Source organism: Malurus melanocephalus, unplaced genomic scaffold (assembly GCF_030028575.1).
Source record: "Malurus melanocephalus ecotype Western Australia unplaced genomic scaffold, MMel_1.1 scaffold_71, whole genome shotgun sequence".
Lineage (NCBI taxonomy): Eukaryota > Metazoa > Chordata > Aves > Passeriformes > Maluridae > Malurus > Malurus melanocephalus.
In genome coordinates this window covers 1-18,296 of record NW_026623303.1, presented here as the reverse complement: position 1 = coordinate 18,296, position 18,296 = coordinate 1, and positions in this window count along the sequence as shown.

The following is an 18,296-nucleotide window of genomic DNA, read 5'->3' as shown; positions in this document are numbered from 1 at the left end:
ATTAATTTCTCTCTGTCTGAGAGAGCTTGAAGGAAATAATCTAGATATTCCCTATTTAAAAATCAATCACCTCATTGTCACCTCATTGAAAAGTCAATTCTTCAGAGTGATACCAATAATGGGTCTGCTGGCTGTGCACTCTGTCACCTGAGAAAAGACTGGCCTCAAAAAAAAGCAGGACTTGCTTCTGGTAAGTGGGCAGTTGCTTTGGCTAACAGATCAGAAGGGCCACCTTCTCCATCCATTCCCTCTCCCCTTTCCCACCATTTATTGCTCATTCCAGAGCTGGTAGAGAAGGCAGCCTTTCTGTAAGGACAGAAACATCCACCACTGCCCTGAGCACTGCAATCCCTGCCATGGCTTTGGTGCTTGACCAGCTRCAGAAGTGCCAAGGGCTGGTGGGAGTTTCACAGCTTCCCAACTCTGCCAAGGCCTGCTGCTGCCTGGGTCTGAGGTGAGGGCTTTTAGTCAGTCCCAACATGAGAATAAGGGATCTCTTTATTGTGTGCAAGCACATCTGTGGAGGAGGAGTTGACACAATGATTGGGAGTGAGCTCAGTATCAGCCTTACATCTTATTTATCCAAGTACAAAAATTTCTAATGGTGACATGAGGTTTACTGAGCTTTCTTGAGTTACCTTTTCTCACTGTTTGCCTCTTCAAGTGTGTAGTGCTCTCCAATAAATTCACCTGCAAATATCTGTGTCTAAAGTCGCTTTCCTGTTACTGGGAGAGAGTCGGTATGTTTTAAGAGGAGGTCAGGGAGCTCTTACAGCTATCAGAATTTCCTGCCTGCAAAATAAATGTTTTGGCAGCACAACATACACTGACCTGAGCCTTCCACCTTCTAAGTGCAGATAAACAAGATGTCATAATAGTTGTCACGTGAAATTTGACTTTTACCTTATATGTGGGTGCAGTAGAAACATCGAAACCTGGAGATCATTGTAATTTACAAAAAGTTTGGGTAAACAATGAAAGAAAATAAAATCACTGAAAACATCACTTTTTGTTTACAGCTAGACTTTCTCTTGCAGCTTCCTTGGCTGCACAGGGACCACTGTGGCTGAGGATAGYTTCTGCTCAGCTGCATTAATAACATCACCTTCTGGGTGCATGAGCAATGCCTGGGTAATGCTGCACTGAGGACAGTAAAACATAAGTGTCACTGCAAGCATARCAAAGGGATTTTTAATGCCATGAAGTTAGAAATATAGGAAAGTATGACTTTTGTCTTGCATGTATTTACTCTCTCTAGTCACATCCTCCTTTTGAAGCCTTATGAAATCACAGTATACAATGTCTTGTAAAATTTCTCTCCATGGTTTTTCAATGGAGCAATGAAAAATACAATGMCTATAATATTGAGGTAAATGTGTTAAAGATATACCTGACCTCTTCTTTACTGGCAATGAATCAGTRTGAGCATTTAGGGCACAACTGTAGAATCAGAGCAAAATCTTTTGCCCAGTTTCTCACTAATGCTACTTTCAACAGCACCTTTTTTGAATTTGCTTGCACCAGCCTCCCTGACAGATGCCTGTCTGGGCATATGGAAAGAAGATGATGGAGAGCCTGTATTTCAAAAGGTAGTGATCAGTCTAGCAGCAAGCTCCATGCATCTACCAGGTTTTGCAGAAATGGTATAAGGCCTTTTGTCCTCATTGCAATCAGACTGATCAAGTGTCAAAGATCAATGACAGAGTTCATTGACAGGGTTCCAGGTAGTTTCACACTTCACAGTTTCCATGGTAATTCTATTAGTTATTTGGAACTGGTGCCTTATGAAGGAGGAAAGAAGGAGGCTGGCATTTGAGGTAGTTGTCTGATGATTTCCATATGCTGCAATCTCTTGCCATACAATGAGGAAGAGAATGTCTGTCTAGACGATCTTCTCAGAAGCATCAGCATTTGCAGATGAGCATTTTCAGAAATTTTGTTTCTTCTGTTTATTGCTGGCAACACTGAGACCAAAGGTGCTCTAGAAACTGAAGATGGTACTCCTTTCCAGAAAAAARCCCTACATTTTTATACATTTGGCTCCTCCAGAACATTTTCCATTTCTGAGAACAAGTATGATTGTTCAGTTAATTCTGTAGCAYTAAAAGAAATGTGTCAGCACTGTGAGTTGTCCTTGGTTGTACAAAAGGTCTGAAGGAGTTGAGGTATGTTATAAATTCTTAAACAAGCAAGGTCATTCTCTCTTCCAGACACTGACCTGTCTCCTTCATAATCTGAACTGTGCCTTTGTGTACAGTTTTATGTGCTGCCTTCTGAGCTGGTTAAACCGTGATTGCTGAGATTTCTCTAACCTTTTCTGTAGAAATGAGTTAGCAGTGTCATCACTGTGTGCAGTTGGTTTTTTTTTTGGTTTCTTTAACCTGTTTGCAAGAAGRCAATTATGATGAAGAAAGCTGGTACTAACTAATCCGTAGCAGAATTCTGAACSTCGAAATCACCTTTGGACAGCAGACTGCAGGCTGTTTTTTCAAGGGCAGAGCTACCTTATCCACATTACCCCCATTCAGTCACATACTCAGGAGAGATAATGAGTTTCTCTGTTGGATGTGGCTGTGAGAGAGACTCGTGAATGTTCTGCCCTTGGCAGCAYAATTAAGGGCACACCCATGTGCAGTAAAGTCAGGTTAGGATGACCCTGAGCTCACACACTTTCAGTTCTCCAGCAGTCATCCTTCAAAGCTGAGGCATTCAGACTCACAAGCACAGCTGCAATGCTAGCTGAGAAACATTTATGCACCACAAAACCAACTTTAATGACAAAGGATTTCTGTTTTCTGTTGGTTTTTCAGCATATAAGATTTTTTGATGAGACTGGAAAGGGAAATGTTCCCTCCTCACCTAGAGAGTACTTGTCAGGACTGGGATCCCAGCAGGGGCTACAGTTTGTCTTACCAAGTTCTCAGAGATAAGTCCTGCTCTGTGAGGGCCGAAAGCCAGCACTGCAGCCCTACAAGTTCTGAAGTTAGATTTCAGCCGAAAATTGTATCCCTAAAATGTACTAAAAACAAAAGCAAATCTAAAGGTTTAAATAAAAACAACAAAACAAAAAAATTTGCCAAAACAACATAACAAAGAACCTTAACTAGCTACAATAAAAAAAAAGTATAAAAACCAAAACCAAAAATAAATACCAAAAAAAAGGTAAAAAAACTACAAAACTAACAAACACAACCACTTTTACAACTATTATAACACACCAATCATATACTAATCAATAAAAACCGAACTATTAATTAACCAATAAATAACTACCATTTACACAAAACACTTAATATACACACTGTTACTAAATAAATAAAAAAAACTCAACCCAATAATAATAATAAAAAAAATTACTCATTACTTATATCACATTATCTGTCTCTACTACAACACTGCTCATCCCCCCCTTTTTCTAGACTGTTGGTTCTCACATGCTGGCAGATAAAATGCCCAGGATTGCCAGGCCTACACACATTGCTGAGCTTGTATGTGATCTCATGGAAATCTCTATATGGGTCTTCTAGCACTAATGATCTGGGGCAAACTGCCCCTTTATAGTCCCAAAAAGCTGTTACGTTTAATTTAAAGCAATATAATTATTCACATAAAAACAGGAGYTTCAGATGGAACAGGACAAGGAATTCTGGGCGCCAAGCTGTCCATTGTTTTCATCCCTCATTTAGAAAAAAGCAGTAGAACCTACATAATTTAAAATGTAGTGCTTCCAAACATAGGAAGAGCATGAAATCTTTGGGAATGGTTTGTCCTTTACAAATAATCTCGACAATTTAAATATTTGAATGCATCTTAATAGGATCAGATTTGGTGCAAGTAAATCTCCTTCCATTGCTTCAACCATCCCTTTTTTTTTTGTTGTGTGGAAAGGCCAAATGATTTCCTGTAGCAAGGTTTTTTAAAACCTGCAGTAATTTTATAGCAGGGATAACCTCCAAGCCCTCTTGCTCTACAGAGACAAAGTTCTTACAATCCATTATCTTTCAAACAATTTCTAAGTGCTGCCAAGCAACTACTGTCTCGTTTTGTCTAGCCAACAGTCAGAAACAGACACCACGTGCATCTGTTCCAAGCACCGCATATGAGAACCCATCAGCTTTGCTTAACTGTTGCCATTGCTGGGTGAACCATGTCATGTCACATCATTGAAGCAACCACATTAAAAAAAAATCATATTTCTGTCTCGATAAATCAAATCTGTTAAGTTAAAAATCCAGGAAGTGAATCAGTGGCATTGAAATTTGTTGGTTCCCAAATGAAATGCTTTATTTTTCAAAGCCTCTAATGGGCCTAGTAATTTCTTATTTTACAGGCTGTAGCAAATTTACCAGCTAAAAAGTACACATTSCTGGACTATGAATGACAATAAAAATACTGATACTGAAAGACTAAGGAAAAGCATACTGTCTTCTTCCAGACAGCATCTGAACTCCTCTTCTAAACAGCTGAACTGATATTCTGGATTGTTCATATACAACCAATCTATGCAGGAGTGTAGATCTTGTATGAACTTAAGAAAAAAAATAAACCAGTTTTCCTTTAAAAGCAGTAAATTACGAAAGGATAACAATTTCTAAACCATTTCTCTGTGGTGAACAATAATTAGCTGATCATTCAGATGTTCACCAGTGCTAGAGAAAGSACATGCAAATCATCAGAGTAAGCAGTTACCAAATGTCCAGGGCTACCTACAGGTGCAACTACAGATTGCTCAGTCAAGAACATTCTAAAACCAAGCTGAAAGAGCACTAATTTATGCTTGAAATCAACAGTATAAATCAATGCTTGACTCCCAGGGATTTTGAAAGTGACATAGTGCAAGGCAGCAGGGGCCTATTCCCTCCTGGAGAGGTCTTGTTTTGGTGGTGCAGGTTGGATTCCCATTGTTCATATCAGCTCCAAGTTCTCAAAAATGCTACTTCATGCTCATTCAYGATCRATCCAGGCTCTTCTCAGTGGTGCCAAGCAACAAGGCAAGAGGCAACGGGCAGAAACTGAGGCATGGCAAGTTCTACCTGAATATGAAGAACTTTGCTGTGCAGTAACTGCACACTGGAATAGATTGCCCAGACAGGCTGTGGGGTCTCCCTCACTGGAGATACTCCAGAACCATTCAGAAACAACCCTGTGCCCTGTGCTCTGGGATGATTCTGCTTGAGCAGGAGGGTTGGCCCAGCTGATCCACTGTGATCCTTTCCAATGTGACCCACTCTGCAATTCTGCAACAGCAAAGTGCTGCTGCAAGTTTCACTAAAGCCTGTCATGAGGACAGCACAAACCGGAATCTCCTTAGTCTGCTGACATAAAACAGTATACATCGCCCTACAGTGCATTGGTCGCAATTCAGCAGCTTACTGTCTTCTAACAGAACATTTAAAATGACCGTCCATTTTTGTTGTCATAGCACACTTATTTTTTAATGTAGAAGCTATAGGAAGAAAACTATATAAACAAGTTCAAGCTTGCATGGAGAGAAGTCATTCCCTTCTCATTTCATCTGGTAAAGGAATTCTTGAGTAGTGACACTATTTCTAGAAGTCTAGGGAACTAAAAAAAAAAAAAGAAAGCTAGCCTAGCCTGCTGTACTGTGAACAAGAAAAGCCTCAGGTGTCACATAATACTTGTGACAGAGAAATCAGGGCCATACATGTGTGATACTCAAAATACTAGTGGGACAGTACCATTTTTAGGATTTCACTCAAGTAGCATATGGGAGACTTTAGATTTCTATTTATATTGAATGTATTCCGCCACCTAAGCCACAGAGGGAAATCCTGAGAAGTAACCTTGGGTATATGATTTGGGACCCATTTATTAGAGAGATGGCAAATTGAGGTTTTCTGTTTCCAAAATGAGTGGGTACAGCAGAAGGTACTACAGCAGGCAGGAATAATGGATCTCTACAATCGTTGCCAGGCTGGCTCCTGTAATAAGTTAAGAAGCATGTAACAGTTTTATGATTGTCTAATCATCATCCTTAAATGAGATGTTTGTGAGCATTCGTACCACAGGGCCCCACATGCAAATTCCATAAGAATTTTAGCAGGACCTAAGAGCTTAACTACTCGGGACACCCACACTTTAAAGCATTTTTTGGCTTAAAATGAAGAGAACTAACAAATTTAGGATTATACAGCTCCTGTGGATCATTTGATTGATAGAAAATAAGAAAAAAAAAAAATACCTTCTAGATGCCAAAGCGCTTTTGCAGTTTTGAGTTTCTAAAATAAGGTTGCATCATTATGTAAACTACCAAGCTATAACAATTTTGTTGGTCTTAGGAAAAGACAGAGATTTTCCTTTACACATTTATTGAACTGTGTACCACAGCTTCCTCCTTGTTGAATTCTTAATTCAAAGGTAAATGCTTCCCATTTAATACTTTTGCCTCTCCATGTTACATAATCATTATATTGTGATACATGACTTTAAACCGAGCTTCTAGGGAGATGCTCTGGAAACAACTATTTGTCAGCTGAATTTGTGAACAACACTCCTCTATTCTATACATTTATAGTTCTCATTTATGCCCCTACTGCTTTAGAAGTCCTACTTCTTCCTTGAAGACTATCTGAGCCTGGCAGCTGAGGAGATGATCTCTAAATCACCTTCTGCATTTTGTACCCACCCACCACAGAAGCAGCTGCTGCCCCTGAGCTGCAGCCACTGCCACTCCCTCTCCTGGCCCCGTTACAGACAGGTGGATGGGAGATGGCCAAGCAGATGCTGTCCAAACTGGCTCCACGAGAGCAGCCAGGGAGGTTCCCTGCCAGCCTTGCTTTTCTCAGTGCTCAGCAGTAGARAAGAGAGGACAGCATCAGGATCACACTGCTCTGAGTTCCCTGTCAGGCCTGGACTCACATGTGTGCCCACATCACTCCCCTGCACCGGGATGTCACCACACAGACTGTGCCAGTCACACACACCAGGAGAAAAGAACCTACAGACATTTCTCTGCTGCTTCCACAGCTCTGGCAGCAGGTTTTACAGAAGGCTTATCCTTGCTTAGCACAATAGCATGCACTCTTTGCTCACAGCACATGAAAAAAACCCTTTATCACAGTACCTATGTTTTTTTTTTTTTTCCAAACCTGCTGTTCTTTTCTAAGCCCTGCCCAAAAAGCATAAGAAACTGAGGTCAAATGACTTCCTAAAATTCCTATCACAAGTACGTGCTCATGGGAGCAGTGATAGAAGCCAGACTGAGTAAATTATTGTTCTGGAAGTGGTGAGAGGGAAACTGGATCACTAGATGGAGCCTAGCAGGAGAGCATGCCGCAGTTCCCATTAGAAACAGGAGACTGAAAAAGCAAAGAGAGTGGGGTTTGAAGTTGGCGTTTTTTGACATAAAGGCACCTTCTTTCTTTCACTTTGTTTAGTGAGGTAAATTATATTGCACCAAGACATGCAAAGGAAACAAGATCCATCTTCAGTGGACAGATCCATCTACAGTGCACAGGTACATCAGGTTTGCCCTAGCAGCAGGAATACACCACAACAAAAGCAGAACCTGTCTTTGCACCATGGGAAAACAGCCCTACCTCCTGTGGGAGGTGGCCTGCAGCAGGGTTATAAAGCAAACCGTGTGACATTTGATAGGCCAGAGTAGTGATTCTGCCTTTGGATGTCTGTGTATCTGCATAATTTGCTGGGCTACACTACCTCTCTAGTGTAATTTCAAAATGTTCTAGTCTTACCCGTTTTAAGCGCTCCCTAAACAACATTATTCAGGGCTCTAATATGAAAACAGCACAGAATACCACAGGCAAATCCAACCCCTTCATACCTCTTTCCTTGGGGTTCCTTCCCACCAATGTAGCTAGTTTGCAAAAATTTAAAAGTTTCCATTAGTTTTTCCTCAAAGAAGATTCTCTTCTCATCCCCAATAGCTATGTTGTTAGAATAATCTATTATTTCAGTGCCTTTAGCATCTTTAGCTCCCTATTCAATAGAATAAAGACATATTCTGTTTGGATTTTRTGGTCTGTTTTTTTTTTGTAGGATTGACTCTAAGACTCTTCCCACCAGTTTCTAAATATCATTATTTGGGAAGAATATCTGACACATTTTTATATTGGATGAAGAAACCGTTAAGAAATTTCTCGCCAGGACACAATTACTTAATTTTTACTTATATCTTTTACAGCGATAAGCAAAAAATGCTTTAAAAACATCACTTTTGCTGCAGAACTGAAGAAATCACTTTTTAATGATTCAGTTTTGATATGCTACTCCAGTACATACATTGAGCTACCACACTAAAAAGTCTAGTTTTGTGTCTTAATTGTCATTAAGAACTACTTTAAAATTTAGTCTTGACAGAGAAAATGGAAATTTAATATTCAATAGTAAAAATGAAGACAAAAATAAGCCATTTGTTTCAGGCAGTGTATTCTTAAGTGCTTTAAGCTCCTTGAACTCTGAAATGAATATCCACAAGAATATTATTATTTCAAAAGATGTTAAGAAAAAAAAAAAAAAAAAGCTGTTGATCTCTTTCTCCTGCAGCCCTTTTCAACCACCTGGGCAACTGTATGTCCATAYATGCATACAGCTACTCCCCCCCTTAGGAAATTTCAAGAGACAGGTGTGTTTTGAATTAGTTTGGCTTGCGATGCAATGCAGTTATGCCAACTCAAATCACTTGTTCTATTGTAAGAACAACGACAGGTTTATCACAGAGCAGTTTGCTTTTAAGTACCTCTTTGGTACGCCTTAAAACTCTACATGCAGGCTGTTCTCTGAATATAGATAATGAGTCAGGATGACTTGAAACTTGTCACTCTTATTCAAAGCAGAGATTAGTAATTTAGGGTCTTTGAAAAGAAGCATATAAGGCTGACCTCATCCCAATGTTTCTGCAGAGGGTAATGGCTACACTAACGCTTTCTAAATATTTTCTTTTGTAATTCAGACTTTGAGAAAGAGTTCCCCTCTTTATATGCCAAAGTCCTTAACTACTGTTTTTCAAAGATACTTCTGTAAATAACAGGTCAGATAGTTTAATGAGACTCAGTTAGTTAATATTTCTACAAACTGTCTTAAAAACAACTATTCACACCTTTGTATTATTTAGCGTATTTGTGTCCCATCTTGGTGACCAAGCAATACCACAATCAATTATCATTTTACGTTGTTTTACTAGAGAGCTGGGATAGGGATCTCTGACAGCTCCCTAGAGCCAGGGGGTAACAAGGGGGGGAAGAGCAGTAAATGAAGGGACCCTGATGTGCACCACTTTACTGCCCTTTTTTCATTAGTGGGGATTGCATGTGTAGAAAACCACGGTGCAATTACAGTGTAGTTTTAACTACAAGTAACTTACTTACTAAGTTACTTTAAGTAACTTACTTACTTACTAAGTTACTTTAAGTAACTTACTTACTAAGGTTACTCAAATTATTGCTGATATTTCTACTGAAAAAGATCCCCCATTACCTGCACACAAGTCCATATTCCTCTCACTTCTAAAAGGTTTCACCCGTAGTGTGATCACCTTGTCTTTCCTTGACAGGAAATTACATTTCCAGTGACCCTCTCGCGATTATTTTTTGTAAGTATGGAAAGTCTGTTTCCTTTCCTGATGTTGTGAAAATCTGCAGAGTACCAGGGATGTTTTCTGAAGCAAAAACCTAACAAACATATACCTAACCAACATACACCTTTTAAGGACGATTTCCATGCTGAAACTCAACCTCCATGTTATTATTTTCTTTACGCTAGACACAGGGTAAGACCTTTTGTCTCCGTCACTCATTCCTGACTTATACAGCAGATTTATCATTTTTATGGGAATGATTCTCTGGCAGTCTGTACTGTTAACAAAACATGTTAAAAAGAGCCCAATAAAACAAACAGTTGAATCAGCCCAACTGGGGGAACTGGTACCATCTCAGAAGTGATGATGAAAAAGGGTTTAGAACTTCTTAAACTAGGTGTATCACCAAGAGTTGTAACATGGATCTGCATTCTGTAATACAGAGAGAAACAGTGCCTCTGACAATAATAGGTGATAAAATAGTAATTCATATTCATAGGGTTTTACTATGTCTTTGTAGATGTGTGTCAGTCACTCACTGATCCCTATAAATTACATTTCAAAAAGCAGTTGGGCATGCAAATAGGGTCTCTGAGGGGAACGAGTAGCACAGCCTACAGATGGCATTAAGTGAAGCAAGCAAGGAAGCTATTACTAAAGAAATCATTACTTTTAAACTGTAGTATTACCCACCTCTACATGCAAAGATAATGTGTTGGATTGCTGTGGCTGAAAACAGAGGCTGAACTCCACACTGACAGTAGCTTTTTGCTTTCAGAAGCAGAGGTGAAAGCTTTGTCTCAGACACAGGCATTCTGTTGCACAGGTATTAAACCCTTTGCTGTCTGGTGGCACTACCATTCACATAACAGGMAGTTATAATGTTATAGTTTCTTTTTTTTTCAGCTTAAATATAAAAAACTATAATTACCCTTCTCCAATGGTAAGAGGCTTGCAATTCGAGATTATTGATACTTGTTTGGGTACATTAAGTGCTTCGATTTTTTTTTTTTCTGTCATAACTGGGATTCACTGGCCCAACCCTTGTTCCATTAGCTTTTCATCCTTGCTCAGTACTCTACTTTCTGTTCCATAGATGAAATACTCCTTCAGTGCTTGAGTCCTACCTGGGTTATCTTTCACCTCTTCTGAGTGCTGAGTACTGACACAGTGCAACTCCCAGTGATCCCATTTCTTCTTTCCTTGTTCTTTTTTTATTTGGATAGCTGGAGAAACTTTTGCTATTTGTTTTAATATAATTTTCAGTGATTAACTCAGCTTGACTTCTGGCAGTTTTGACTTTGTCTCAGCACATTGTGAGCTCTCTGCTGATCCATCTTTTGTTTTTTCTTTGTGTGCTTATTCCTAACAATCTCCTTAAAGTATTTATTAATCCAGTGTGGTCTGGATTCCCTTCCTGCATTCCTCTTGGGACACAGACAAGTGAAAGTATTTAGGAGGAGAAGATTTCTGGAAAAGTTTAATTGTGTGAGAAAAAAAAATTGCTTTTTTTATTCTATGCTAGCTCCTTAAAAACTCAGATGTCAGCAACACATCGAAGTGACAGGTCCCACCAGACTGAGTGACCAAGAGGCAGAGGTTTAGCTTGCAGAGGCAAGGGGGCATTGACCCTGCTCCTCCACCCCTCTATGCTCCCCCAGAGACAGTTTAAAAATCAGATGTATTACAAAAGAAAATTGCTTTCAATCTTTATTGAGATACAAATTTTTCAATAACAGTAGCTAATAAACATAGCTTAACAGTGGCAGATTTTGTATGCCACTATTCTGGCATTCTGTTTAAAAGAGCACACCACAATCATAGTAAGGCATAAATGAATAAACTGGCAGAGAGAGGAAATGTCAGTGCTACATCAGCTATGTGTGAAGGCTTCCTTGTAGGTAGTCCCATGAATTCAACTTCTTTATTAAAAAATAATGAGGGTGATGAGGCACTGGAGCAGGTTGCCTGGAGAAGCTGACGATGTTCCATCCTTGGGAGTGTTCAAGGCAGGCTGGATGGGGCTGGTTTAGTGAATGGCATCTCTGCCCATTCCAGGGGGTTGGAACTAGATGATCTTTAAGGTCCATTCGAACCCATTCTGTGATTCTATGATTCTTTGGGCTCTAGTTTAGGATTCTGTTCTAGTTAGTAAAATGTGCTAAAATCGTAGGATGTCTGTGTAGGGAAACACAGGATCTCTGCAACACAATGTTCAGATCAATGTTAAAACATTCCATGTGTTCCATAGAAGGTATTGTATTTATATTTATTAAAATAATATTTAGAAATATATGCACCAATTCATGTATATACATATATATGATTAATAATTTGATTATTCTTTTAGTAGTCATGCATAATTAATTAAAAGAAACTATGCAATGCTAAAGGAATTTCCAATATGGTGGACTAATGAATAAAAAGAAGTGCTGTGTTGAAAGTGAATCAAGACATTTTTAATGAGAAGCAAAGCATGATTTCCTAACAGGGAGAATGTTTTCATAGAAACAAAATACTAAGAGAAGTACAATTTTTACACATCTTCAGATCAATTCTAAGTGCCTTTAGAAAAGATTTACTTTACTTAAATGGAATGTAATGGTGTTTGATACAGGTGAAATGCAGCTTTCTATATATGGGAGGTCAGACTTGACAATCTAATGGTCTTTCCAGTAATTCAAATGGAAAAAAAAAACCTCATATGACACAGAGGTGATTTTGATAAAATCCACCACATATATACGTGCCTGTATAAAATCTAAAAGAGCAGCATGCAGCTAACTATAACATAACCACACACTGAAAATGGACTCCATATTCTCATAGACTAAACTTATAAAAAACCAAGGCACAGCCTTAAGAAATGACATGATATATTACCTAATTACCAGCACACCTGCTRTCATGGTTTAGCTGTTTAGTATTGTTACAGCCTACTTAAAACAGTGCCAGGCACAGTTCAAGAGGATTGTGTGACAAGTATGGTTCCCAAAAGGGCATTATGACTGCAGACACAGTATTTCCATAAAAGATTGTTTTGGTGGGAAGAAGTTAACCATATACTGTCATTTAGCCTCTGGGGTTTTTAGTACTATAAACTAGCCTTGTTTCTAATTTTATCTGAGACCCAGAGATGAATGGGAAGAAAGTGATTGCTCACCAATGGTCCCATTAATTGCAGGCTCCAATGTCCATGTCTGAAGTAATGTCTCTTCCAGATGATCACATTAAGCATTTTACATCTTCTAGGTAATTGACAAAGTTTACTCRAATTGAAAAAATCAGAGCTGTTGCTCTGGCCTTTAGTATTTGCTCTCAGAAAAGACAGTGAACCATGAGCGGTGTTAAGGTGCCAAGATCTAACCTTTTAGACCAATATATCTTGATTTTTTCTTATATATTTTTGAATCCTCAGTGAGGGAAAACTCAGTGTACAGAAATGCCCTGCAGAAATTTGTCCTTTCAGGAGGAACCCCAGAGGTCATTTCCATAGACATGCTATTTAAGGTGCCAGGGAGTTTATGGAATGAAACCGAAACTTTTCATCTCCTTGCTCACTTTTTTTTCCAATAATCCTGAGTTTAGATGAAAGATGGATTTGAAGTGCTCGTATGCCTGGGTGCAACTCAGCCCAGATCACCCCCTTCCTCTAACACCACAACCTATCTGCCAGTGGGATGAATCCTGGTCCCATCTGTTGGAGCTGCACACCTGCATGTGCAGTACATATCCTGCACATTAGCTTGCCCAGGAATACACAAAACTCATTAGTGTCTTGCAGAGGAAAGCTGGACACAGGAAAGACTTGGCAAAAATCTTAACAGCAATTTCCTCTTTAGTAGCTGGTACCGATCTGTTTTCGATTTAGTATGAGAATAATGTTGATTACACATTGATGTTTTAGTTGTTTCTGAGTAGTGTTTACCCTAAGTAAGGAYTTTTTCATTTTCCATGCTCTGCCAGTGAGAAGGTGCACAAGAAGTCATGAGGGAGCATGAACAAGACAGACCTGGCCGAACGGATATTCTATAAAACAGGGCATCAAGCTCAGGATATCAAATGGAGGAATTAGCTGGGAGGGGTGATCACTGTTCAAGGACAGGCTGGGCATGGCCAGTGGGTAGTGAGCAACTGGATGGTGCATCCATCCCTTGTTTTTTTTTTATTTTATTCCTCTCTTCCTCTTTCCCATTAATTTCTTTAATATTATCATTATCATTTTTATACTTTATTTTGTTAAAATTATTAATCTATAATATTAACTAAAAAGATTTACTGTATTTTTCTGCTTCTCCTCCTCAGGAAGTGGCTGTGTGGTGCTTTGTTGCTGGCTGGGAACACCAATGTTTCCAGAGAGATGTGTGTACAATGGGTCTCTCACTCCCACCTGAGTGCAATCACCATTGAGTAAAAACATGAAAACTATTTTCTGTATTATTTCACATCTAGCTACACTTTTCTGGTTTCTTGTACAGATCTTCTCAGTTTAATTGGACTGGTTTACTTAACAAAAGAGAACATAAAATTAATTTCTTCTTTATAATGGTTAGCTGCCAATCCAGAATGATAATGAAAGTACCAAAACCATGTTACTTTGACATCTTAGTGTAAATTCATTCTCTCTGTATCTGTGAAGCAAACTGAGGAGATCAGCTAATATTTTAAAAAATCTTAAAAGCTCAAATAACATTTTGGAATAGGATAAAATATTTAAAAATTAAGTTTTATAGATGGAGCTCTGGGAGAATATAATACCTTACCAAGAACATGTTAAAAATAAAACACATGGATATATGTTGAAAAAAAATTTCTTGGTTAAGAACCAGGTGCAGATGGAAACATTTATTCACTGAATACATTACACATTCATTCACAGAGACACAGATGCTACTCAGACTGATGGGATGTACATTAGCCCTAAATTAATAAAAGCAGCTTAAAACATTATACTTTCCTCCTGTTTAAAAATGTATTGATGAGTTTAAAATCATGACCCTGTTCAGTGACTTGAAAAAAGTTAATAAAATCATTGCATCTCTGCATATGCTTCTTTTAGGGTAGCAGAGACAAAACACAGAAGTGAGTGATCAAACTGAGAGAGAGCTGAAGTGACAGATCTATGACCACGGATCAACAAAAAAGATGGGGATTTTCACTTGTTCTTGCTGTGCAGCAAAGAGGGGGTGGGATAGTYCTCAAATGCCCATAAGAAGTTGTGAAGATCCTTAAAGCTGCCAGCTCCTGAATCTTTCTTTTGCTTTATGGGGGAGGAAGAAGAAAGGAGAAGCTTCTCTTCTTKGGCCCAGGACCTGTGGTCCCAGTTAATCCATGCCGAGGCTTACAYGCAGAATACCCACCACAACACAAAGCAAACCACTAAACAAAATTAATTTAGCTATGACCCAGGTTCAATACCCTCCCAGTTATTTAACCTTTGCAGACATTAGTATCTCTAATAATTATTTTCAGTTAACAAAGGGCATCAGGTAACAAAGGGCATCAATGAAGAGCAGTGTTTYTCCTTAGGAGGATGCTTTGATTGCATCTTTGAATTCTTCAAGTGAAACAAGAGCAAAGAGTATCACTTATTCTTCAGGTGCAATTGCAGTTCATTGAAACCCATTAAAGAATTGTGAGTCATTATGTTTAACTTCATGCTGAAAATGGAGCATTTCAAATTCTATGTATAGAATAATTTTCCTCATATATATCAGGAATATAGGAAATCTATATAATTCATTATTATTTCAGACATGTTTATTGAATAGATCTGTTTTTTCTTGATAAGATAAAATTTATGCTGCTTTTGGAATATCAGAGAGCAAAAAGGCAAAGAAAACTCCTAAAGTTAATGCATCATTAAAGCAAAACCAAACAGAAATCCCTCGAATGCTGCCATTAGCTTGGTATGATGATAATTTCTTGGAAGACTGCAATATACACAAGCCTGTGGATATAATATTACAGGATCTAGACATTTAGTAATCTCTTTTTTAAATCAATACGTCTAAAAAAAGGCAGTGGGAATACTGTTTTAGGTATTGCCATCAAGGAGGACAAAAGTATTCATAATGCAGAAAAATGCGATGGGCTTTCACTATATGAGGGACACTTTTCCCTGGAAGAAAAGACAAAATTAATTATCCTGTAATTGGACAGTTGCATTTTGTCTCACTTGGCTTAATAGATAATGGCAAGAAAAGTTATGCATACACAGTACTCAAGAAATGAAGAACGATTTGAGGATACTGAAGAGGCATCCACATCTGTTCATGTAAGGTAGTTGTCAAGCTTGAAGCGCAAGAAAATTTAGCAAATAGATACCCCAAGCTAGYTTCACATCAGCTAACTTGCATCCAGAAGCAACACAGCCACGTGCATGCAGCCTATTTATTGAATGGAAAACCCGGCATGTAGAGAAAGGATTGACTTCCTTCCAGCACCTGTCTGCCAGAAAGGGAGGAAGACCCCAAAGCCAGGTGTCAGACTCAGCTGGGGGTCAGTGTGGGACAGTTGGGTGCAACAACAGCYAGAAAGAAAATTTTGAATCACAGAACATTGTCGGGGACATGGCATGTAATATAAATATTGTTCCCATGTAACAGAATCACTTCAGTCCTTCTCTACACAAAATCCCCTCAAAACTTTYCAGCCATTTGTGCTTCACACTGAAATGAGACTGCAACAAAACCTCAAAAACCTTATAGCCATTAAAATAGAGGTGCAAAAGGGCTCTGGAATCTTACATACATTGTATCTTCTGTTTGGGACACCCTGAAACATCCAAAGCAGCTAAAAGTTGAATAAGTTTCTTGGCACGGAAAACACAACATGGAAAGAGCAACAATATACCTTAACTGCAAATGTTCTCTCACTTTACTTGTTTGTAGTATTATTTCTAAAAGTATTTCGAAAAATACCTACACATAGGTTGAGGTGGCCACAAGACTAACAAGTCTGTATAAACCAAAACTTTCCTGACTGAATGAACATGCAATATTGTTTTATTTTCACTAAATACTTCAGCCCATGGTGCTGTGAAAATAACAAACAGAATAAAATAGATTTAGTACAAAAATGGAAAAATTAAGAGAAAATCATAGGAGCAAGATTTTTAACAAAAATCCATTCTACTAAATTCTGACAGTCTGCTGATATCTAAAATCATGAGACAATGTTGACCACAAGTTACGGTTTGAGATACATATCAAACTACAGCAAATTTGTGTATTTTACAGCAGTCCACTAGGAACAGAAAAGATACACGTTAGACAGCTTGGAGAGATTATCTTCTCTGAGCTGGTTGCTCCCAAGCCTGATTTTATAAAACTGGAAACTATGTCATGCGGTAAAGATGAGTGTGGTTTCAGACTGCAAGTGTAATGTCTGCAGGTGGAGAAGGACTAAGAAACAGAAGCTCTCTGAGGAAACAACTGGGCCAGTGGGATTTAGGTGCTATGGACTCATAGTGAGCATTCTATCAAGCATATTCAATATAGATATAATAAATAAAATCTTAAATTATGCCTCAATGCATTCCTGGGAACAGAACATTTTATTTCACACAGATTCACGGTTATCATAGTATATATTATAGACTGTTGTTTAAAATGTCCTGATTTCCATAAGCATGCTAGTGATTATGTGCGGGGTTGCATTTTTCAAACATATATAAAAGTTTACAGAAAAGTGTCTTTATCTCACAAAAAGAAACTATAAATGATTGATTTTTCATATAAATACACTTATTTAAATCAAATCTGGATATATTTGAAAAATCAGAAATTAAAAATGCAACGGCTGAGAATCACTTTCTGAATTTCTTGGAAGCCATTCATTGTTAAAATATTTTTTAACATGAAATTTACTAAAGTTACTCTTTATATCTTACCATTTCACTGAGTCTTTTCCAGACAGGCTYCCTGCTAGCAGAGGAGGAGGACTAAGTAAACGCAATCTGTAGAATATTCAATGATTATTTTATGTGACTATAGTCAGAAATATGATTAATGTAGAAAAATTGAATAAACTTTACTACAGGGAAGAAKAATCCATTTAATAAAAATTGACTCTTAATAACAGAGAACTGAGTTTCTCACAGTTATTTTCTTAAACTTGCAATTTTATCTTAATCAATTTATTATTTTATTTAATAATTTTAATTCCAATTTTATTCAGAAACAACAAAAGTAATTCCCCATATATTTCCACTTTGTGACTTGAGAAGCGATTTCCACTGTAACAGTCATGCTAGTTACCATAATATGGCATGCCAAATAAAAGCCCATTTCAGGGGAAATTATATAAAAATTTTAAACCACCATTTTTCCAACATTAGGACAACAAGTCGTCTAGGAAACCTGATTTTTAAAGAGTCCTTTAATACAGAAAAAAAATATTTTGCCAGATACACATTGAAGTTTGAAATAATGCACCCATGCATACAGATAAAAAATTCTCGGAGAGCTGTCTTCTTGCACAGCATATCCAAACTGCAAGATGGCAAGAACAATGAGGGCCAGGAAGGCTCTTTTTCCCCCGCCTCAGGTGTGGAGACGAGGGCTCTCACCCTCCTTACAGGGTTGCCGCTGTCTCCGGGCAGCCAAAGGAGCACCAYGGCAAAAGGCCAACGATGGCAAAGACCCAGCCCTGCTTACAGGGTGGTCGCCCAGCGCAAAGCCGGCACCGACAAGGTGCCCTGGGGAGGCCAGGAATGAATGTCCTTTGCCCAGAGGGC